The sequence below is a fragment of the Vicugna pacos genome, chromosome 11, assembly GCF_048564905.1.
Source record: "Vicugna pacos chromosome 11, VicPac4, whole genome shotgun sequence".
NCBI classification, from domain to species: domain Eukaryota; kingdom Metazoa; phylum Chordata; class Mammalia; order Artiodactyla; family Camelidae; genus Vicugna; species Vicugna pacos.
In genome coordinates this window covers 766,351-790,430 of record NC_132997.1, presented here as the reverse complement: position 1 = coordinate 790,430, position 24,080 = coordinate 766,351, and the positions used below count along the sequence as shown (strand labels likewise).

At 49.2% G+C, this 24,080-nt stretch overlaps 1 protein-coding gene and 1 long non-coding RNA gene across 4 annotated transcripts in view; both read right to left on the bottom strand.

The window, feature by feature from the left end:
- The window catches only part of LOC140699576 (trafficking protein particle complex subunit 9-like), a 325,083-nt gene that overhangs the window by 131,952 nt on the left and 169,051 nt on the right, over nucleotides 1–24,080 (bottom strand). The gene's annotated exons all lie outside the window — the stretch shown is intronic.
- On the bottom strand, nucleotides 3,686–7,847 carry LOC140699123 (uncharacterized). Of its 3 annotated transcripts, none has more exons than XR_012077124.1 (4): nucleotides 7,754–7,847; nucleotides 7,160–7,334; nucleotides 6,950–7,041; nucleotides 3,686–3,734 (listed from the first exon to the last, which is right to left on the bottom strand). It is a non-coding gene; the product is annotated as an uncharacterized lncRNA (long non-coding RNA). The 3 variants fall into 3 exon arrangements; XR_012077125.1 differs by having other exon boundaries at nucleotides 3,690–3,734; nucleotides 6,960–7,041; XR_012077123.1 differs by lacking the exon at nucleotides 7,754–7,847 and having other exon boundaries at nucleotides 3,690–3,734; nucleotides 6,960–7,041; nucleotides 7,160–7,376.

The following is a 24,080-nucleotide window of genomic DNA, read 5'->3' as shown; positions in this document are numbered from 1 at the left end:
TTCTCAGGATGAAGTCTGGCTGCTTCCACCCCATGGCCCTCCCTCCTACTGTGCTGGCCTCAGGAAGGTTCCTTATTCGGGGAAGAAGGCAGCCCACACCCTACCCCACCCCTCACCTTTCTCTAACCCAGGCTGGTGCTGTCTCTGTCCCTCAGAGTCTGGGAAGCCATCCCTCTTCAGTTATGTCCCTTCTGAGATGGACTTGCTTCCACTCAATTCTAGGCGAGGATGCACCATGGAATGCACTGGGTAAGAGAACCAAAATAAATAATTTCTTCTGTGAGGTTGTCTGTTTATCTACTGGGGCTGGGCTGTGTGTAGTTTGCTACAGCTATTGGTGTGAGAGGCTAAAACAGCCTGTGTGTCCTTGTTTTCATCTCCCCGCTGTCTTTGGGTTTTCCCTAGACACTCCTGAGACATTTACTTCTGTTAGTATTATTCCTGTTATTACACACGGGCCCTACTGACATGGAGGTAAGGTGTTGGGGGAGCGGGACAGAGCAGGGCATCTGCAGTCCTGTGATTAGTTCTCATTGAGCCTGTGCCCTGAGCTGTGACCTCCACAAGTGTGTCTCTTTCCCCCCACCCCAATTTGGGTGACACAGAAGGGATTTCCCTTCTCCCAGGTTGGTTAGGCTCTGGTAAAATTATTTCTCATTAAACAAACAAACAAACAAACAAAAAACAGCTTCCCCCAATGAAACAGAATGTTCTGGGTGTATTTCAATACAGTTATTTTCTCCTTTCCAGGCAGGAAGCATGAGGAGTTATCCTCTGACCTTCATTCTGAGAACAGGACACGGTCCTGGATGTAAAATACATGAAAAAGAGCATGGGGCCCCTCTGACTGGCCCCCTGGAGTTGTCACACTCTGATATCCCCACACTGAGCCTCCTGCTGGCCTCAGGGACCTGTTAAATCTGCCTGCCCCCGGGGTTCTTACAAAAGCTGGTTCTGCCTTGGGAGCTGTGTCTCTCCAAGCCTGCCCGCTGTTCCCTTTGCAACCTCTCTGGGTTGGGAGCAGCTTTTCCCCTCAGTTTTCTGGGATCTAAGAAGAGCAGTGGGTTTGCAGCTCCCTCAGATCTGGTGTTGTTTTCAGGAAAGGAGGAAGAACTTCTGAGCTCCACACGAGCTGGACCAGAGGCTGGAATCCTCCCTTCCTCTGCCTCTGTGCAATCAGTGTCTGTGGTTCTAGCCGAGTTTCTGAAGATGTGGACTTAAACACACATATCCCAGCCCCCACAGGAGCACACAGTCCCATAAATCCGCCTAGTTTCCACTGGTAACTATGGAGCCGATGGGGACACGGGTTTCGGGACCACAGAGGCCTGACTGCATGACTTGCTCTGTGGCCTATTTACGTGGTTGCTCTGGGCCTTGTCTGAAGTGGCTTGCTTACCACACCTGGTACATGGGAAACACAAAATAAGTACTAGAACCTTCACTTTTTCTCCCTCCAGGGCCTTCAAACATACAAAGTGATAAGTGAACTCAGACAGCCTAGTCACCACAATGAGGTCCATCCAGCCTGGCTCTCCTGAGTGATGGGCACTGACTTGCACCTTAACTCGGAACAGTAGAGGAACCGCTTTCCTCTAACTGGGCCTCTTCCCACACCAGGCACGCCCGCAGCTCAGACGGGGCCAGCTCCCCCACTGAGGTGTGTGCTGGTGGCTTCAGTGTGACCTGGCCCTGCCGGGACATGAACCTGCAGTGAGTGAGGTGGAGGGTCGGGTGGAGGGGGTCCCTTCTGGGGTGGCAGGGGGCCCGGTAGCACCCCTCCCAGCCTGGTGCCTGGGGCTCCCTAACACCTCCTACAGCTCCTGGGTTGGCTCTGGTCCTGGCCACTCCACACACCCTCCCAGTATCTTTTCATTATGTCCCTTTTCTGCTTTTATCAGCGAGAAGTGGCTTCTGTTGCTTGCTCAGTGAAACAGTACATCGGGAAACCAGACTACTTCTAACATCAGTAAAATACCAACCTCGGTCAGCTCGCCGGGCAGACCGTGCAGCACAAAGGCCTGAACAGGGCTGTGCGAACGGCTTACGTGAAGGGTCCTCAGCATCTGTCTTCAGAGATACAGAAGCTGATGGTTCAGGTAAAACCTCAGGGTGGGATTGAGGAATCCAAAGCTGGTTGGTTTCAAAGGCTAACTGGTCAGACCAGACCCCTGAGCTGTGGTCAGAAGCCTGGCTCAACGTCACGCAGACTCAGCGCCCTAAGTGCCGGGTGGGGCCGGTGCTGTTCCCTTTGCAGGCTCTCGTTGGGGATTCACTGTAGCCCCTTAAATGCAGCAGAGATTCCAGCCCCATTAGCCTGAGTGTTCCATGACACAAATCCCGGGAGTGTTTAATTTTCATCTTTGTTTAGGAGAATGAAGGTGTTTCAAGAGAAGACATAAATTCACACTTAGTGACACAAGGTCACAGCCAGTGCTTCCTCCACGGAGAGCTATGTGCTCCCACAGTGGTGGCTGCGGGCTGGGCAGAGAATATCTGCTGGTCCCAGAGGGACTCGCTCCTCTGGCCACAACTCATGGGTTGGACAACAGATCCAGAGGGTGACAGAGCATCTTTCCTGGGAATTTGGAACTGACACATAGAAATCAAGTTCACTCATCTGGGGATTGGCGGAGGGGAGGGTCGGTGGTTGGAAATCAAATGAAACCAGAGCATGAGAGAAAGTTAGAAGTGAAAGAGCGAGAGACAGAGAGACTGAGCTTGTGAGAGCAAATAGTCAGAAAGAAGGCAAACAATCAGGGGACAGAGGAATTCCAGCTCCTGACTGTCTAGTCTGTCCCAGCCCATCAACGACCCCGCGAGATGTTTAATAGCATTCCAGTTTTGCAGATTAGGAAACAGGCTGAAATAGGTGGGGGCTGGGTTTGGGTGCACAGTTAATTAAATTGCCGCTGGACCCCACACTTCCCATTGCCTGAAGGCACCCTAATCCTCACTGGGACCCCTGTGGTCCCCTGACAGCCCAGCACCCTGATCAAAGGGCCCCTGCAGGAGTGGGAACCCCTCTTGAGTGTGGAGAGTTCCCTGCCCCGAGATGCCATGCATCAGCAGGCTCCCGCTCACCCCAGGTTAACATCAGCCCAGCACAGTCTCCCGACCCGCTTCCCTCCCTGCCAGGCACCCCCATCCTTACCACCAAGTGTACTGCAGGAATTCAGGCACAGGGATGCCCAAATCAACACGAGCCCACCGGCTATAGAAACAGCAGACTCCCAGCCCCACTTGGGTTGCGAGGGGACAGAAGGTGTCCTCAACTTTCATGTGTCTAAGACAATCTTCTTCAGCTGGAGGTTCTAGAGAAAAATAAAAGGTCCAAAACATAGTTCGGTGAGGAATTCCTCCAAGGACCTGACTCCAGTGACTACAACAATGTGTACCTACCCCCGGACTTGGGTGAAGGTGGATTATTGATCAGCACAACCACTGGTGGCCCAGCTCCTTGGCTTGGCTGCCCAGAGGGGGCTGGGGGAATGGGTAAGGCCAGGGCACTCAGGAAAAGCACAGAGGACCTGACCTCTCCCTTCTGCACTCGTAAACCCTTCCCCAAATCTCAAGGCATTGGACAGAGAGCCGCCACAATAATGAGATGCTCCCATCTCTTCACTCACTCCTGTCGGTTCACTTACATACTGAGCATCCACTGGGTCCCAGGAGATGACACATAGGATGGCTGATGGGACAGGCTTGGTCCTTCCCCCTGGAACCTGTTCAATCTGATCAAAGAATGATCACTCATAAAGATTTTCTCAAAATTATACAGAGACCAAAGACCAACTGCAGAGTAAACCAAATTTAAAAATATATATGAAGATCCCCCAGTCTCCCCGCCTAAGGTTAACAGCATAAAGCAAAAAATTCTTGCCTTTAATCACCAAGGAAGTTGTCACTCCCTCTCAGGTGGAAAGGAGAGTTATTCTTTGAGCACATCACAGAAGTGCTCCATCGGATTGGACCAGGGCACCTACATTCATTCAGCAAATTTGTATAAGCTCCTACTACGTACGGGAATCTCCTAACTAGACCGTTCCCAAGGCTCTCGGGCTTTATCAGTCAACAAAATAGACATGACTCCCCATCACTGGGGGCTCAGAATTTTAGCAGAGGAAACAGGCAGCATGTTGGGGTAGCAAGAGTTTGGAAAAATTTTTTAAAAAGAGTGATATGAGCAAACTCGGATGATGGCGGTGGGGTGGGAGGCAGGCAGGAGGGAATAAGGCAATCCTGGCAGATCTCACGGAGTAATGAACTTGAAGCAGAATAGATCCGGAGGAAGAAGGAAGAGCCGGAGCCAGAGGCCCCCAGAGTGAGGGGGAGAGTGTGGGCAGAGAGGCAGAACACGCCGGGTCCTGAGGCCTTTGTGACGACTTTGGCTCCTAATGACATGGTGACCCGTTTAGTGAGTTTTGAGAGGAGGGGTGATGTAGTCCAACTTATGCTTTTGTGTTTGTGTTTTTTGGGGGGAAGTAATTTATTTATTTTAATGAATGTGCTGGTGATTGAACCCAGGATCTCAAGCATGCTAAGCATGCGGCCTACCACTGAGCTACACCCACCACCCCCAATGTATGTTTTTACAGGCTCCCTCTGACTCTGTGTGGATGAGAGATTGTAGAAAGCAAAGATGGAAACAGGAGGCTATTGGTATCCAGGAAGGGCTGAAGGTGGCTCTTAGGATGGCGGGGAGCAGAGAGCAGGTATTTAATTAAGACAGAATATCCAGAATTTTCTAACAAGCTGGATTTGCTGTCTGTGAGTGTAAAAGAAAGAGAGAGAAAGGACATGGTTCCAACATCTGGGCCTGGACAATCGGAGGGATGTCCTCTCCATCCACAGGGGATGGGAAAAGGTGGGGCTGAGCAGGTGGAAAGGGGCTGGTATCATCTCAGTTCTTCAATGTCATGGTTAAGGGGTGTATTACATATTGCCACAGAAGAGCCTAATAGGTAGAGGAATCTGTTTTCTTTTTCTTTTTAACATCTAAAAAATATAATTTAAACATATTAATTGTATTATGTGAATGATTTGGGAATTTTGTTTCATGCCAAGGTATATGTTATATATAGCCAAATGGAACATATATCAAAAAAGGGGAGAAATGAGGGCTTTCACATAAACTGACTGTCCGTAACGTAGGTAAAACTTCAATAAAACCAGTCTTCAGGGCAAAAACCTCATCTCGGTGTTACATAAAAATAAATGAAAAACGACTATGTTCATGTACCATTATTTCATGTTACATAATAGCCCCAAACTAACACAGTGTTTAACTATGAGGCTTGTAGAAATACTATTCGCTTTTTTCACATAAATACAGAAGTGCAGAAATGTTCTAAGGTAGAATTAGCATCTTAGTGGAAATAATACATATTTGAGCATTTTACATGATATATATGTACTGATTCAAAATTTGGAAAAGTAATTACATAGTAGAACATATGTATGAATGAGAAAGCAAGATGAATGAAAGGAAAAGAATGTGAGCCTCAGGGATAAAGGCTCAGATGGAAAGGGGAAATCAGGGAATTTTGGAGAAATCGAGAAATTGATGGCATGCCAATTTCCAAGGCTGGGTTGCTTCCACCAAAGGAATAGCAGAGGAGAGAGGAGAGGCCCAGGAACCCACCCTGGGGAACACCCACAGTATATGTTTGGAAAAAACAGGAGACATTGGCAAAGGACCAGCCAGCAGGCCAAAAGCAGAAACAGACAGAGCAATCGGCTGGAGGTTGAGTGAAGCAGGAACACGGGGTAGGAGGGATGGAAGAGCTGGGTCAAATGCTGCCGAGGGGCCAAGCATGATGAGTCAAAATTGACCACTATATTTAGCAACATGGGGTCACTGATGGCCTTGACAGGGCAGTTTCCATAGAGCGAGGGATCAGGCGAAAATCCAGAGTGGGTGTAAAAGGGGATGGCTCAAGAGAAGATGCAGACAGTGAGTTTAAACAACTCCTTAAAGATTTGCTGCAAAGACACAGGGTGGCAATTGGTGGGGGTGAATTAGGGTCAAGGAGTGTTGTTTGTTTAAGAGGATGGACGTTTATATACTGATGGTGCCAACTAGCAGGAGAACAAAATAGATGAGGCAGTGAAAGAGAGGATGGTTTTGGGAGTGACAATCCAGAGAAGATGGGAGGGATGGGGCCTCGGGGACTTTTGGAGGAACTGGCTTTCGATGCCACTTTTAATAAGCGGTGGGGCACCGAGAGTGAGGTCACAGACATCAGAAGGCGAGCGGATGTGCTGGGAGTTGCTTGTGAAATTTCTCTTCTGTTGGCTTGTTTGCTTGTTCAAAGTAGAAAACTAACCTTACCAGCTGAGGAACAAGGAGGAAGAAAGAGTTACTGGAGCCATGAGCAGAAGATAAGAAAGAGCCTTCCAGGGAGAATGGGACAGTAAAAAGGGCAGGGGGAGGTGGGGGAGTGCGCTCCCAGAAAGTTACATTTTCTCTTTGATGTTCCCAAATGTGTGATGTGTTATTACCCTTCCTGCTGTCTACAAAATAAAAATTAATTATGGTTCAGAGGAAATGCTATTTCATTCTAAGAGGCTGCCTATTTCTCTGGAATGGTCATCTTAAACTGCAAATATTACAAACAATGTTGAAAAGATGAACCTGTGTACCTAAAATCCCCTATTTTCTATTAATCTGTTTACTACTTAGTTCCCCTATCAATAACACATAACAAATACTGCCATGATGGAGGTACACCGATGCTTAAAAGGAAATGAGATCTGTATCCTTTTGCTAAATTCCATGGCTTCCTTAAGATGCAGTTCCACTTGGAATTTAGGAATGTCTGGTATAAGAAGTGAGAAACAGTTTGAGAAAATCCCGGCTCAGAATTATACATCACAACCACATCTCACAAGTATATACAGCCGTAAAAAAGTTTAAAAGCAAAACTCCGTAACTACTCTTAAAGACCTTTGCAAACCTGGGCCTGCCAAGATGTTTCCAAACTGGAAAGGAACTCCAATCTCTTGCCTGGTACCGGACCAGAGGCTGGCCAGCCTTTTCTGTAAAAGCAAGAGAGTAAATATTTTCAGTTTTGCAGATCATTTTGTTGTAACCATGCAGGTAGGCAATAAGAAAGCTAAGAGCACTGGGAGATAAGAAACAAACGGGCATGCCCACACTCTCCCTTCCACTCAGGGCAGCTTCTCTGTGGTGGGGAGCTTTGCCACAATCACTTGCTTCTTTTTTCCATTGGTTTCTTTGTTTCCACCTTACTGCTCGAGCTCAGAACTTCAGGTGGGCCTGGTCCTTCAGCATCCATGCAGAGAAGGCTGAGCGGGGTTGGGAACCCCACCTGATGGAGAAGAGAGATTACTGGGAGGGACATTGTGGAGACCACCATGACATGAGACAATCACACCTTCCGCGGTGAAAGGGAACGAAGACAAGGGAAGGACACAGTAGTGGGACCCCTAGGTCGCCTGCCAGGCTTGTTCTCCCTCCACAGCAACCATGGAGGCCTGGGGGGTGTTGGGCTTCAGCTACGGTGATTAGGATGAAGGGACTCAATATAAAGGACCCTCCACCTCCTCACTAGGTTCCAAACGCAGCCCCTCTAAGTCCACCCTCTGAGTTTCTGGAACTCTGCTGGAAGAATACATGAGCAGGCCAGAGCCAGAGCCCAAGCCAAACATGACAGGGGTCTCGTGGGGCTGTAACCCCATGCTCAGTGGTCGGGGACTCCTTGCAAATCTGCAGAAATCCCTGTTCCACCTCATTCCTGGGAGAAACCCCAGATCTCCTCCTGCTCTGTCTGTTCTTCTCTTGAGGATATTGTCCTGGAGGGATGCTGAGTCATTGAACCTGGTCCTCCAAACGTACATAAGCAGCCTGTTCAATAAAACAAATTATGCACTTTTTCACATTTGCTAGTTTTTTGATTCCAGAAAGGCTGTGGGACTCATTCTCACAGTCTCCTGTGCCCCCACCACATGGTGGCCCTCTGCTCATGTAAACACGATTTCCCACAACTGCACCCTGCCTCCCAGCTTGTCAGAGGGGAGTGTCCCACAAAGACACAGGTGTTTGTGAGGATCCTGTCCCCCAGCAGAAAGCCTGCTCCTGGAGCCACGGACAGGGATCTGGCCTCCTAAGCCGCTTAGCTCTAATTCAAACCCTAAAGTGGGGGCCTCGAACAATGCTGAATGACTTTCTGAATCACCTGGACTGGAGGGGACTGATTTTCTTTCCAGGAATGGAGGTAGCGCAGCCTCCATTTTCAGGGCTGACCTTGACGATGGATCTAGTTCCCCCGACAGCACCGCAGGAAGGAGAGGCCCTTCCATCCCACAGGTTGGAGACCCAACCCAAGGGAGTACTGAAGCAGTGCATTGCTGCCAGGTCCAGCATCCCTGCAGAGTGGCCTCTGCCCTTGAATGAGCCCCTTCCCAGGGCCTTTCTTGCCCGGACACGACCACACCCCAGGCTGTGCCAGAGCTCTGGGGCTCTGCGTGTCCAGGGCACACAGGTGGCACCTGAGCCAGGTGTCCCCTGGGCCTCAAGGGAGAGAGGTCTGCTTCTGCATCAGGGGAAGGTGACCCCACAAGGCTGGCAGGACACTCTCAATATGGAACTCCAGGAGCCCTGAGAGCAGTTTCCCTGCAGGTGTTAAGAGCCATCATCAGGAGGGCAGGCCCCTCTTTGTGCAGACCATCCAGCAGTGCTGGGCCCACGTGCTGACCTCAGAAATCTACATGCCCCCAGGATACCCCAGGCAACCCCACAACTTCGTCACTTGGTGGCCTGGGTACTATGAGCTCCTTGGCCATCCCATGAGGGTGGTCCTTGCAGGCATGGTCTCCAGGTTCTCCCGTTGAGAAATCCCCCTGGGTTTCTGTGGTCACAGAGCACACACCAGAAGATTCTAGTCCTGCAGTGACCCCCACAGCAGTCAGCTCCCCTGTGCATGTCCAGGGACAAATGACAGCAATTTATTGCCAGGAACCGTGATGAACAAGGGGGTGGGATTCCATACTAAGTTCAGGATCCTGGTAACTCACTCTGCACCCCAAAAAGCTTCCATGAGAAATGTGTGTATTGGGATGTCTGTGCCCCTAGAAGAGCTTTTCCTGAGGGTTCCTGGGACCCTCCAGCCCCTCTCAAGGTTCTCAGATCCTGGGTCTAAATTTCTATCTGCCTCTTTTGGTGTACGGCCACCTGTGTCTCGTGGTCACAGGTCACTTTATTGCATGACTTGGCATGTTCTTAGTGCTCGTCCTCCACCCCTGCACTAGGCTCCCAAGATGTTCCCACTGACCCTTGGCTCCCTGGGTGGCTCGGGGGCCCCTAAGTCTGCACCCTTCACTCTCCTCCTCTACCCCCACCTCTGGGGCCACCCCTAGGTGGACTTGGAGGTGTTTGTAAATGAGTCTTACACAAGGACATGTCTGGACAAAGCAGGACCCCACCCCTGGAAAACTCACCTGCTCCCTTCTCAGAAGAGGACCCCACAGCCCCACATTGCCTCCCAGGGGTCTACACAGGACACAGTCCCCCAGTTCTGGGCAAGGTGTCTCCCTGGAATCCTTGCTTCCAGGAAGAGTCTCTCTGTCCTTCTTCAGAGTTTAGAGGTGTTCCCATGTCCCTGACCACCAAGATGCCCAGCACAGTCCCTTCAGTGACCTGGAGAGACAAGGAACTTATGTGGCCACAGGTCTCACAGGACACACCTGCTGGGACCCCAGGCTAAAGGGCTGTCCTTCTGCATTCTCAGGTGTGGCTCTCGTGGTACCTATTTGCAGGGGGCCCAAACGGGGAGTGTGGCCCAAAGCAGTTCATGGGGCTCTCTGGGCAGGGAAGACTTGGGCCAGGTGGCCTTGCCTGGTTTCCCTGCTGGGCCACTCTGAAAACCCCCGCTCTTCTGGCTGTTGCTGGAGGCCCCCGAAACCTCAGGGCGGGGCCCTTTCTCTCAGCCTCCACTGACTCCAAAGCCACGCTGGTGCTGGCGAGGGGAAAGAGCTTTCTTGCCTTTTTTTGGCCAAGTTGCCACAGGTGGATGCTGCGGGGAGCTGGAGAGAGAGGTAGCACTTGCTCAGATGTGAGTGGTTAAGCAATTTGACACCCTATCATCTAGCCTTAAACATTGGAATGAGGACTTTCCCGGTAAAGCTGGAAGTTACTTTAAGTAACTTGTCTAAAGATTTCTTTCTTTTTTTTCCACTTAAAGACTCATAAAACCTCTCCCAGGTCATTCCTGGTATGGACCATTATCCAGGGATCAATCAGGAAATGCAGGAAGAGAGGGGTGGGGGTGGGGGAGAGGGGAGGTTAGATCAGATCCCACAGAGAGGAGATGCCCCTCCCAGGAGCCACACACTGGGCTGTGGCTTCTGGCATCCAGCTCTCCTGTTCTCAGGCCCATTCCATCTGCGGAGTTTTCCAAAAAAAACAATGGTGGAAGGGCCATGGAGGACACCTAGACCTTCCAGAATAGACAGGGGGAGCAGAGTCACCATGCTGGCCCTGGGTTTGGGGACAGACCTGCAGTGGAGACCACAGGCTTCTGAGAAGCCAGTTTCGAAATAAAGGCAGTATGCGCTGGAATACCCGGTTCTAGCAAGTTCTTCATCATAGACATGTAATTTACATAGTTCTCACCACGAAATTCTGTGTTCCCAACACGCTACATGAATGACGGCTTCAACACACATTCATTTCTGAGATGTGAACAAATGTAGAGCCGCTCTATCATCCAGCATAATGGGCATGGCTACACCTAAGAACACTTACCAAGATTTCTCAGCAAGAGCCAATTTCGAAATAAAGGCAGTTTGTGCAGGAAAAGCCTGTTGGAGTGAGGACTTCCCCATATACATGTAAGTTATATAGTTCCCCTCACCATGAAACGCTGTTCCCAACATGCTACATGCATGAAGGCTTCGACACACATTCAGTTCTAAGATGTAAGCATGTGGAGAGCCGCTCTTTCATTCAGCACAAAAGGCATGGTTACACCCAGGAAGATTTACCCAGATTTCTCAGCTGCTTCCTTCAGCCAGATTCAAAATAAAGGCAGTTTGTGCTGGGAAAGCCTGTTGGAGCGTGTTCAGAGCTGTTTCAGGCTCTGTCCCAGCTGGAGGGTGCAAAGCCCAATCTCCAGAAAGAGGGACCAGGATCCCACCCGCCAGGTGGTGTTGCCTTTGTAGGGGAACAGTGATCTTTGGGTAAGATATTTTGCGGCTCTCTCTAAAAACTGCTTTGACTTAAGTTTGCATCCTAGTCACCAGTTCCAGGACAACAGAAAAGGCATACCCTACATCCCTTTGCACTCAACTCTTCCCAATAGAGCAAATATTTGTCCATGAAAATACCAGCTGCTCTTCTAAGGCCCACTAAATACCCAGCAGTGTGGGCGGTGCACTCTTGATCAGGGACAGGAGGAGAGGGAACAGCGGTCCTCCGGCAGGCTTGGCCTGGTGTGGCAGCTGCGCTGTGGGTGCGTGGTGGGGAGGGAATGCAGGGAATCCTGTTTGAGGGGCCTCTGTGCACGCCTGCATTATAGTCTGAGGTTTCACACAAAGGCTCCAGGCATCCTAACTGGTCAGAGACAGCCCCCACCCTTGGGCTGGAACCACCAGGAGATAAGTACCTGTAACAGGGACAGTGCCTGGTGTGGGGAGAGGTCATGGGACACTCCAGGGGCAGGGGCGGTGGTGCTGGGGAAGGCAGGGGATGCAGTGAAGGGTGGAGGGAGCAGGGTCCTTTGCTTGGGGGTGCGAGTTCTTTGGGAGACCACAGGGCATGGCAAACATCATCCCCACCCTATACCCCAAATTCCTAGCCCCGCCAACACAGGGGCTGCTCTGCACCCTCTCAACGAGGCTCTCCTGTAAGACCGCACCCAACCAGGTATCTGGCACCCTGCCCTACCTCCCCTCTTGGGACAGATCCCGTCTTCTTGGAAACTGCCTAGCAGGGCGTATTCAAGGCCGGCAGCCGGCCTGGCGGATCTGCACTTCAGGTGCCCTACCTGGCCAGCCGTGCCTGCCTGGGCTCAGTCCTCTATCTTGCCCACCGGTAGCCTGGGTCCACTTCCGGTGCAAGCGGAGGCCCCGGAGCCCAGGCTGAGCCCCGCACAGAGACAGGTGAGGGTGCCCCCGCCCCGCCGCCCCGCCGCCCCGCCCACTGGTGGCAGCACTGCCCCAGCCTCCGGCCGGTGCCACCTGCAGGTGAGGACGTCCGCGCGGCCCCGCCCGCCCCGGCCCCGCCCAGCTGCCCCATAAGCCTCCCCCCACCCCCGTCCTGGCCGCGCCCTTGCTCCCATTGGCTCCGAAAGTTCTGCTGTCGCACGTCTAGCCTCGGGAGGACGCAGACGCAAGCGCTAGGGGAGGGCCCCGCGGCGTTGCCATGGATACAGACGCCGCGCTCCTCGCGGGCCGGCGTGCGCTTCTGGGGCAGGCAGCGGGCTCCGGAAGTGTGCAGCTGCCCGGGACCATGGCGGTGTTTGCTGCTGGGGATGGCGGCTTGCTTGGCCGGGCCACTAGTTCTGGCCGCGTCAGTCGGCGGCCGACATCCTTTCTGGGGCGGCGTCTCACAGACAGTAAACTTACAGCCGCGCCGTTGGTGGGGCCAGTGGACATGGACCGGGGTGGGATCCGGGTTGGTGTGGCGGCCGGGGAGGGCTGTGGTGCCGGGGAGCGGTTTGGGGAGGGGGGGACAGGGCTGGGGCACAGCCTCCGGCTTTCCTCCCCCTCGGGCTCTGGGGCTTGGACCGCGAGTCCGGGTAGCCCTGCGTGGCCGCGGCCTCCCAGAACCCCTGGGAAGGGCAGGTGGAGGACCCGTCTTTTATGAAGCGGGGCCTTACCCGCGTTTTGAAGAGCCCCAGAATCAGATGTTGGAATAGGGTGGTTTATCAGCCTTGTATATCAGCAGGGAAATTTCAGTTCCATCCAGATGTTGGCTCCTTCGATAAAACTCAGGAGTAAGACAAGGGTCAGTGTCAATTAGCAGTTATCTAGGGCTTGACTCAAAATAGACTGTGCGGGGTGTAGAGATGGTAGATGGGCCCTCCCTTTCAAGATTGGTACTCTTCTGGGATTAGAGGCCTCAGTTGAGGATTACATCCTCATCTGCAGTAATGGAGGTTGTGGGAAACATTAACACAGAGAAGGGAGGGGTGTTGCTGCGGTAACTCATTAAAGAAGCCAGGACATTTGCCTGGCTCTTGTGTAGGAGAGTCTCGCCTAGGGTAGGGCAGCAGTTATCAAAGTGAGTCCGAGGCCCCTGAGATGCAAGACTATTTTCATAGGAACGCCGGAAAGTCACCTGCCTTTTGCACACTCTTGCACCCCGAGTTTCCTGTGGGGTTTTCCAGGGAAAACCTGGTCTGTGATATCACAAAACAGGTAATGTAGAGGCAGATAGAATTAAGCTCTCACCAGTCCAAAAGAGATTTTCAGAAATTAAAATCACTGCTATTCCTCTCATTAATGATTTTTGTTTAGAAAAATATACTTATTTTTTGCTTAAGAGTATTAATGGTATCATGTAGTAGGTTGTTATTATTTTTAAGTGAACTCATAAGCATTTTTTAAAGTTCTTATTTAACTTCTAACACAGGAACTATTGATAGATTTAACCTACATAAACAGCAGCCTTTTGAAGTCCTCATTATTTAAGAGTGTACAGGGGTCTTTAGGCCAAGAAGGTTGAGAGCCCCTGGAGAACGGGTGCTCAGGTACTAGTCAGGTGCTTAGCGTTGATAGACAGATGCCAAGATATCTTCTGCATGTGCTCCCGGACTCGAAATAATTGGCCACACAGAGATCGGTGGACAGTGCCTCCACTATACAAACCAGAAGCTGCTGAACGTGTCTTGAGTCTAGGCCATGTGCTGTGCAGAAATTCCCATTGTATCTGTTCTATCTAAGCCGGGATTCCTGTGCAGAGTCCTGGCCCTGAAGACTCGCTCTCCTTTGCTCCCTGCCAGGTACCTTCTGTGTTATGTCAACACTCCGAAGGGCTTCAGCCTCCGTAGGGGCGTCTGTATCCACATCGCCTTCCTCCTGAAGACTCTGCTGAAAATGGAAGAGTCGGTGCTGGTGATACCCCCTTAGGGCCGCCTCTACCATTGGCAGAGCCTGGACATCCACCAGGTCCGGATTCCCTGGTCTGACTTTTTTGATCTCTCAAGTCCCAACAGAAACATCCCTGACATCATTGCAGGTGAGATGGTGATCGTTTAACTGGGGCCAGACGGTTTTTGTTCTGGTTCCGATGTGAACATCGGGCTGTCTTGCTTCGGGCTTGTCAGTCTGCTTAGGAGCCGTGCTCATGTTTCCTGCACTGCAGGTGAATTTGATCTTTCCACAGTTTTTCTCAGGAAATATATCTGAAGTGTATGAGCTCTGTGTTCCCTCCCCTCTGAAAACCCTGGCCTTCTGGTGAGATGGAGCGGTGACAAGGAGGCCACTGCCACAGAGGCCTTGTCCCAGCAGGACTCGCTCCCTGGGCAGTAAGGGCCATTCTTACCTGAAGGAAAACACGATGGGTGTGTACCATGGGTCACGTTCTGGAGAAGGTATATAACCTCTCATTCAGTATAATTTGGTCCTGCTCAAGCTTCCCATTTTGCTTTTTGTAGGAGGTAAGTGTTGAAGATTTTCTTTGAATACAGCTATTTAGAGCTTATCATTTTTTAAATTGAAATGTGGTTGATTTACAATGTTTTGTTAGTTGCAGATATACAGCATAATGATTCAGTTGTACATATACATAGTCTATTCTTTTTCAGATTCTTTTCCATTATAGGTTGCAAGATACTGAACATTTTCCCTGTGTTCTACAGTGAATCCTTGCTGTTTGTCTGTTTTACATATAGTAGTTTGTAATTGTTAATCCCAAACTCCTAAGTTTGTTTTCTAAGTCTGTGAGTCTGTTTTTGTTCTGTAAATAAGTTTATTTGTATCTTTTTTAAAAATTCCACATATAAGTAGTATCATATGTTACTTGTCTTTCTCTGTCTGAGTTATTTCACTTTAGTGTGATAATCTCCAAGTCCGTCCATGTTGCTGTAAATGGCATTATTTCGTTCTTTGTTACAACTGAGTAATATTCTTTTATATCTAAATACTACATCTTTATCCAGTCATTTGTCAGTGGGCGTTTAGGTTGCTTCTATGTCTTGGCCATTGAAAACAATGCTGCTGTGAACATTGGGGTGCAGGTATCTTTTGAAATTAAGGTTCCCTCTGGATATTTGCCCAGGAGTGTAATTGCTGGATCAAATGATAAGTCTTTATTTAGTCTTTTGAGGAATCTCTATACTGTTTTCCACATTGGCTTCACCAAACTACATTCCCAGCAATAATGTAGGAGTGTTCCCTTTTCTCCAAGACTCTCCAGCATTTATGGTGAGTGGATGTTTGAATGGTGGCCATTCTGAGTAGTGTGAGATGATAAGTTATTGGAGTTTTGATTTGCATTTCTCTGAGTATTAGTGATATTGTGCCTTTTTTTCATATGACTATTGGCCATATGTATATCTTCATTGGAGAATTGCTTGTTTAGTTGTTCTGCCCATTTTTGGATTGGGTTTTTTTTTTTCTTATTAAGTTGTATGAACTATTTTTATAGTCTACAAGTTAAGCCATGTTCAGTCTCATCTTTTGCAAATATTTTCTCCCAATCCATAGGTTGTCTTTTCATTTTGCTTATGGTTTTTATTGCTTTGAAAAAGCTGATAGGTGTAACTACGTCCCATTTGTTTATTTTGGCTTTTATTTCTGTTGCTTGGGTGGATTGCCCTAGGAAAACACTGCTGAGATATATGTCAAATAATGTTTTGCCTATGTTTTCTTCTGAGAGTTTTATAGCGTCTTGACTAATGTTTAAGTCTTTAAGCCATCTAGAGTTTGTTTCTTTTTGGGTTTCTTTTAACTCTATTATATGCTTTCGATTTGTGGTTACCCTATTTTTCAAGTATATAAACCCATTACTATATCTATTTCCTTTAGACTGATAATCACGTAGGCTCCAACACATCCTAAGAATGAGAAAAAAGAAAAAGAAAGAGAAAAAATTCTATCTTTTCTTGCTACCGTCTCCCTTTCCCACATTGTTGTATTTTGATGTACTTTTTCTTTTTTACATCTTCATGTTTATTGTCTTGTAACTCGTTATTTCATTTCCAACTATGGTTTTCCCATTTCTATAGCATCCTGCTTCCTTTCTGTTTAGAGTAGAACCTTTTAATGTCTCTGTTTGGTTCCATAATGCTGAATTATCTGCCCAACCCCCTCCCCTCTGAGCCTCTGAATACTCAGTCCAGGGAAGCCAAACCATCCTAGCCTTCATCGGTCCTGGGATGCAATCTTCAGAGTGGGAAAAAATCATTAAAAAATAATATTCTGTGTGTTGCTTTCTACCCTTGCCCAGAGAGTGAGAATTACCTCTGAAGGCAGAGGAAGAAAGATGGGGGCACGGGCCACAAAGTCTTTTCTCCTTTTGCTTCTGAAAAAATGATTTCTTTTGTAATTAGTGATGATGCCCTTTAAATTGGTAAGATCGAGATTCCACAGCTTCAACGCCTGTGAATAACCAGCTGGGAGAAAGCTCTCCAGGGCCCCTGCAGTGGGAAAGGCAGCCCCTCTGAGCACCTGTTGTTCTGTATTCTTCCTGCCTCCACACGGGTTCGCTAGGCACCGTGCAGGACGATGCAGTTCCCCGAGGTGGAGGACTGGGAGACACCTGCTGGGTGGCTAGCCACAGGAGCCCACACTTGAAGGACAAAGGGAAGAGTAGTGGGGCAGGCGTAGGAACAGAGGATGGTTGAGACCCAGGATAGTGTCCTGGAGTCCAGCAGGCGAGGCTGGCGGGGCAGATGGGGCCCTGGTTAATGGGCAGTCCTTGAGGGATCTGAAGCAAAGATGTGAACAAAGATACTGGATTCGTTTGGGGGTACAACACCCCCTGGAGGCCGCTGGGCAGTGCAGCTAGCCCAGGAGGAGCGGGCACTTCCCCAAAGTTGGGTTGACAGGTCACAACCAACTCACTGGGAACCGAGAGGTACAGAGATATTGTTAATTTTTATCCCTCTTCCTGAAAAAAAATTGCTTCCTGTTGAATAGCCTGTGTAGTTAGTGAGAATTTAAGACATGAAATAACATTTCCTCAAAAGTCATCCATTGTGCAGTTGTTAATAAGTGTCAAATGCAAACTTGAATAGTTTAAATCAAACAGTCATCATCATATTCTAAAATCTTTTAAAATAAAAATTCTTGCTGTCTTTGTTCTTCATTTCAGGGTTCACTTGGTGATAATAATAGTAACCAAAGCAACAGCAAACCTTTAAAAAATTCTGTCCTGCTGTTCCAGGAACTCTGTGTTCATGACAAACCAATGGGGTGGCACTTTACAGGAAGGACAGTCATTAATCACACAGCTAGTAAATGGCAGAGCTGGGACTTAAACCCAAGCTGTCTGGCCCCAGAGCCCCCTCTCAGGCCCTTCAGTGCATCTCATCACTTGGCATGCCCAACACAGGCCAGAATTAAAGAGCAGCGTGACCTTGGCCAAGGCAGCTTCACTGCTTGGCCTCTGTTTCCTCATCTGTAGAATGGGGGTGTGGGCAGTGAACTCTGTGAGCTCAGTGGTCACTTCCTCCAGCTCTGCTATTCTACTGCTTTGAGTTAATTTAAGAAGTATCTGAGCCTCTGAATGGCCCACCCATTGGCTGGCGGTTTGCTAGGCCCTGGTTCACGGAGAAAAGTAAGATCAGCCTGCTTCTCCGAGGAGCCTGTGTCCCTCCATGGCAAACGGCTGTGAGGCCCAGGCTCCCTCGCTGGCAGTCGGGGACTGGGCAGGAATGTCTGATAGAAGATGGAGTCATAGCCCCTCCGGGAACAGTGGTGGCCACGGAGCTATCAGGAGCGGGAGCCTCTGTCCAGGCTGCTGAGAGGGGGGCCCTCATGAGGCCAGTAGCCCCCCAAACTAAGCCCTCAGGACAAAGATCCAGCCATTCCTGCAGTGTCACAACAGAGCCAGTCCATCCTCATCACTGTGCCCCTGTGCTCCTTTGTCCTGGGGCCTCTCTTTCCCCTACAACCAGAAGACTCTTCTCCCTCTCTTCTCTGAGTGTCCCCTCACTTCACCCGTGGTCCCTGCTTCCTGGGCCACCATCTCTGGAGTTGACGCTTTGTCCCCTCACACCCTCCGTTTGATCAGGAGACTGGGTTGACCTCCTTGTGCTCACTTTCCTCCATGAGGTGATTTCTCCTCCGCTCTTGGGAGCACCTGGAAAACCCAGTCCATTCCTAGCAGTGCCTGCCACCCTGGCCTCCCTGCTTAACTGCCTCAGTCAGGAGAAGCTGGACCACCAGCTCTGTGTTGCCTCACCGCCTACCATTAAGACGTCAAATTTTATTCTCCCTCCACCACCCAGTATGGTCATTATAGGGTCTTCTTCTCCATCAGCCTGAGCCAGCAACCCCTCATTCACCCTACCCCCAGGCTCATACCCAGGCATGCCTCCACCCCAGGTCCAGCCTCTCTCCTTTATGTGCCCAACTCTAGCCGTCCAGCTGCTTCTCCACCAGCCTCCTTGGCCCTCCTTCACCCTCACTGGGGCATCATGCACTGGCTCCTCTGCTTTCCTGCCTGTCCACGTTCCTCTTACTTCCACTTCCCCACCTTCCAGCTCTGCATCCACAGTCAGCACTCTGTTTATGACAAACAAATCCCCCTTGACCCTTGATCTTTCCAGTTCCTCACCAGGACGACTTCCATCTCAGTTCACCCAGCTCTATTTGTTCTGAGCCTGCAGGCAGCAGGCTCTCCCAGCACAGATTTCTAAGACCTCAAATCAATGCCCAGCATGTTGCCACTGCCAGGCAATCCTCCAGGATTTCTCTAGTGAGCACATTTCCCCACTTGCCACACAGTGCTGGTAACATTCTCTGCTCTCTGCACACCTCTAAGCTTCCCTCTGTCTCTTCCCTGACTCCCAGCAGATGGCCTTGCCTCCTGCTTCAGAGAGAATGACATGTTACTGGAAAGGAACTCGCTCACCTGCAGCAAATCTGCTCACCTCACCTTTTATCTGTCCCTCTCCCACCTGGACTCTAGCTGTAGTTGTTCTTAATTTAGTGAGTTTAGTTGACATATATATATATATACACAGTTAAAAGCATAGCACACAATAGGCTACCTTCTAGGGCTTACTTTTTCAATTTAACATAGAGTGTATGATGCATCCACTTCTTCGCATGTACCTGCAGTTCATTTGTTTTAACTTATCTTAAATGTTGTGCGTGTGAAAGTAACACAAGGCAAGTGTAAGCCAGGATTCAGGATGCTGGTTACTTCCTGTGAGAAGAAGCCAAGGGCAGGATAGGACACAGTATGTCACTGTCAATAGTCCTGTTCTGGTGCTGGGTGATAGGTTCACAACTGTTTCTTATAATATTAATTTTAATACATAAATACTTCTGACAGGCACCTAAGGTGAGCATGTGTCATGAACCAAGATATACAATGGATAATCTTACATTTGTTATGTAATCTTGTTATAAAATATATTAATCATAATCCTACATTGTTATGTGTTATATATTATATAGATGCATGAATTATATACTATGCATATAAATAACTACATATGTATTATATACTATCTGATAATAAATAAACAACATAACATGCTAGTATATCTACTATTATGTATTATTTAATAAATATTATACTATATCCTGTTATATGACATGGCACCTAATCTTTAATCAAAAAAAATTATGTCACTATATGTAATGGTAATTAATAAAATTAAATGAAAAAGCCCGCAGCTTTTAACGCCAAAACCGCTCCAGCTGTCACTGTCTATTTTCTTCCCTTTCATGGTCGAGGTCCTCACGGTGCTATCTGTTCCCCCTTTCATCTCGTTATCCTGAACCTTCCTCCCCCTTCCATCCCATGCTGCCTTCTGCCCCGTGGTCCCTCTAGTCACCAGCGGCCTCTGGGGCACTGATTTCCGGGCAGTGCCTCAGGCCCAAGCTCACCTGGGTGTCCGCCACCTCTGCCACCGCTGGTGGGGACGGGGCGGAGGGCAGAGTGCACCTCTTGTCCTGGAACAGAACAAAGCACAGACTCCGTGACCAGCAGCAGGTGTGTCCGGGAACTGAAGGACTGGGGGGAGAGCCAGGCTGTCTGCGTCCAGACCTGGAGCACTTGGAGTGTGAAGAAACCCAGGCCTCACTGCCCCTGAAGTGAGGAAAACACCCTCAGTTGGGTTAAAGTGCTTATGACTTAGGTCTGTTGTCTGGAAAGGACAAAGGGGTCCCTAAGGGGAGGGCAGTTGATGTTCCAGGCCCCACCAAGGCCCTAAGGGCTGGCGGGGTAGCAGGCTGGACGCTCCACTGGACCCAGTGCCCCCTTGGGGGTGGGGCCTTCCGGAACAAGCCGAAAGCCGTCGGTCTCTGGGGGGAACGCGGCAGTGTGGGAGCATCCCTGCAGTGAGTCAAGTGACGTCAGGGCCTGTGGGATCCATTTGTATGGCCACATCGAGCCTCAGCAGAAGCCACAGCAGGAGTGGATTCCTGTCTCTCCAGCTGTCATCCTCGTGTCTGAGTGCCAGGCTTCAGACCCGATCCCCTGGGGCGCTAGTACAGTTATACACAGAGGCGGCTCGGGGAGGCCTCAAGAGGGCGGTACTGGCCTTCCTGCCGACACGATTACACAAAGATCAAACAATCCATCGATGGGAAGAAAATAAGCACCATGGTCACATCTGGACCGCAAGCTTAGATGTGGTATATGGGTGACATTTATCGACAATCCGGCGAGGATCTGGTCAGAGCTAGAAGCCAGGGCAGCAAACCGGTAGTGACACTAAGGAACATCGTGGCGCAGAGGCTGGATTGGGGGTCTGAAGGCTCCTCCCAGGAGGAGCCTCAGTGTTTGGGAGGTGGCTAATGTGCCTGCTTCATGTCACTAGCAAGTGATGCCACCTGCGGAAAATCAGCTATAATCCTGAGCCGGGTCAGCCCTGGGTGATGTGATAAAGGCTCCTACAAGAGGAGGCGCCAGACGGATAGTGAACCAACCAACAGGCTGATGAGTTTCTGGCCTGTGTTTATTGTGCTTTCGCAGCCAAGAATGAGGAGAGAGTTGAATGGTTCACCATGAAGATTTTAACAACTTAAGAGAGTTCCGTGTCTCACTGCATTTCAGTGTCACCCGGAGGAATTCAGGAGGTGTTTAGACCCAGAGGGGACTAACGGCCTCTTGGTTCCTCATCAACCTGGCAAGCCCACCAGCCCTCTATGGCCAGACCTTGGCAAGTGCCTTCCCTTGTTCTAACAAAACCCTTTCCACTCACGCCTGTGGTATGCTTTTATTTTTGTTTAATTAATGGGAATGAAGATACCTTACAGCCTCTTCAGACCTTTCCTTAGGCCTTCTGCCCTTAGACCCCGGCAAGGGGGCCCGCTGCCCTTGGTCCTGCACTGACACTTCCTCTGGCCACGCCCTTGATGGGGTGGAGTCAGCAGGGCCAAGGGGACAGGGTCACTGGCTCCATCCCGTGCTCTAGAAACCCAGGACCCCAGATGCCCTGTCTCAGCAGCCCCTGACCCATTCCTAGTGCCTGCACCAGCTCTCTTAGAAGTTCAGATTCCCAGGACTCACAGAGAGGCCGAAGGGCAGCTGTATGCACGGAGGGTATGAGCACATCCCGTATGTGAATTCTGAGTGTCCCTCTGTGCACATCCAAGGCCCCTTGTGCCAAGGGATGGACCCAGCATTGGGAAGAAAAGGGTCAGGCTACTGGTCAGAGACTGGGAATCAGCTTTCCCCACACACTCACTTTCTTTGCTGGACTCCCCTGTGTCTGGGAATTCTAATTTTGAACCTGGTCTTCCCCCTTATAATGAACGTATATTTGTAAAGGCAGGACTTTAGAACCTGGTGCACTTAACATGTTTACATGTATAGGATGTGAGCTCCCAGGTATGCTTTGGCCCTGCACTTCCAAAGGTCTAGAGCAGTTATGTTGGCTCTACTGAGACTGTAATTGGTAAACACCATCTCCAGAGAGGAGGGCTCCTGCTTCACGCTCCAAAGTCAGGATCTTCTGAGTGGATAAAACAATGGACACTGTGACCCTCAATTGTAAATTGATTTAGAATAACGCCAAAGTGTGTAAGACGTGTGTGTGTGCACGCGCGCACCTGGGAACGTGTGTGGTACATGACTTTGTGTGTGTCTGTGCTCACGTGCACCTGGGGATATATGTGGTTCTGTATGTTATGTGTGTGTGTGCGCCTGAGGATGGGTGTGGTTGTGTGTATGTTATGAGTGTGTGGGTGGTACACGACTCCATGTGTGTGTGCCCGTGGGGATGTATTTGGACCAGAGCCAGTGTGTCTGCACGTGTGTTTGTGTGTACGTGCATGCATTACTTTTAATAGTAGAAGCTGTCCTTTAGAAATACGAAGTAGTAAAAATTGTATGATGTCCTTTGCTGTATAAATCAAAATTAAAATAATTTTCAATCACCAGAAATTTAGTCCCCCTCAGATTCTGTTTTATTTCCATATTGATTATGTCCTCATTTTACTGATGAGGAAACTGTAGCTTAGAGATGTTGACTGACTCAACCAAGGGCATGGAGCTCGCGCGCCCAGGGCCAGGACCCAGTCCAAGCCGCGCTGCTCCAGAGGCCTGGAGCCCTGCTCATGATCATGCGTGGCCTCTTGGCGGGGGAACAGATTCTGATGGGCTGTGGCCAGCGTGCAGGCTGCCCGTGCCGGGGACTCGGGAAGCCGGGTGGAGAGTACCAGACAGCAGACAAGAGTGAAGGGCTGCTCAGAAGTCAGATAGTTTCCTAGGTCTTGGATGAGGAAGGAGGCTCACTGCTCATCCATGATCCCTTTGCTGGTGGCCAAAAGGGACCAAGGCCCACGAGAGCACTTCTGGGAGCTGCCTGCCAACACCTGGAAAAGGACTGCTCAGGACTGGCTCTGCAGTAGGAGCAGAGGAAGGAAATGTCGCCTCCTGGTGGACATCCTTTGTGATGGCAGTAGGAGGCCTAGGAGCCTTGGTATCGAGGTGGCAAGGCAAGGTCCTAGTGGATGATCGTTTCCACGTGTCTTAAAAATCATTGCTTCATATATTTTATCCATTTTGTGGTTTATTTTAGGGTGGTAAATATGGTCAGTGTTACTCCATATTACCTAGATTAATTAATTTTTTTATTGTTAATTTTCTCTTCAGTGATTTGGAAGCTATATTGCCTCTTAAAGAAAATTCTCTCTAAATCTTTATAAATCATCTCTAAGTTCATAAATTTTTATGCAATTGGACCAGTATTCCTATAAGAGTCTCAAAAATGAAATAATCTATTAGATCCTGTTCCTCAATAATGATAAATTTAGCATATTTTACCTCTCTGCTGTTCCAAATTGTGTGTGTGTATGTCTGTGTGTTTGTGTGCTCCAGTTACTACTTTTTAGACCGTTACTTTAAGTTTGTTACATTAACAAAGAAAATAAACGTATATACATCTTGGATTTCATTGCTCACTACCACTATTTAATCCCATGTCTTTCCCACTTTTGAGTTATTTTCTTATTGGGATTTCCCAATCAACTGGACACATGATTGACTAATTGTTTTTGAGCGGTGTACTTGGAACACTTACATATCTATATGCAGATTTATGTTCTCCTCATCAACAACTCTCAGAGTGTTGTTGATGGCCCAAGCCTTGTTTTAAATTAAGGCATTGTTTTTCATCACACACACAAAAAAATTAATTTAAGGTGCTGTCTTTTTATGGCTGGCTAGTCTTTTATGGTGAATGGATATTAATAGAGATTTCCTTAACCTTCCTCCTTCTTTTTGCCATAACTCAAATTCACTGAGAAGCATGTTTTTACCATTTCTCAGATGGGCTTCAACTTTGACTTCTGCTTTAAACCATCACCCCACTCTTTTTCTCCATGCTTATTCCTGAAAAAGTGAGCTCTCTATTGGTTTATGGTGGTTCCCGTCAAAGATGTGTGACTCCCTGTCCAAAGTTCCAAAGGAAGAGAAAAGGAAAGATTCC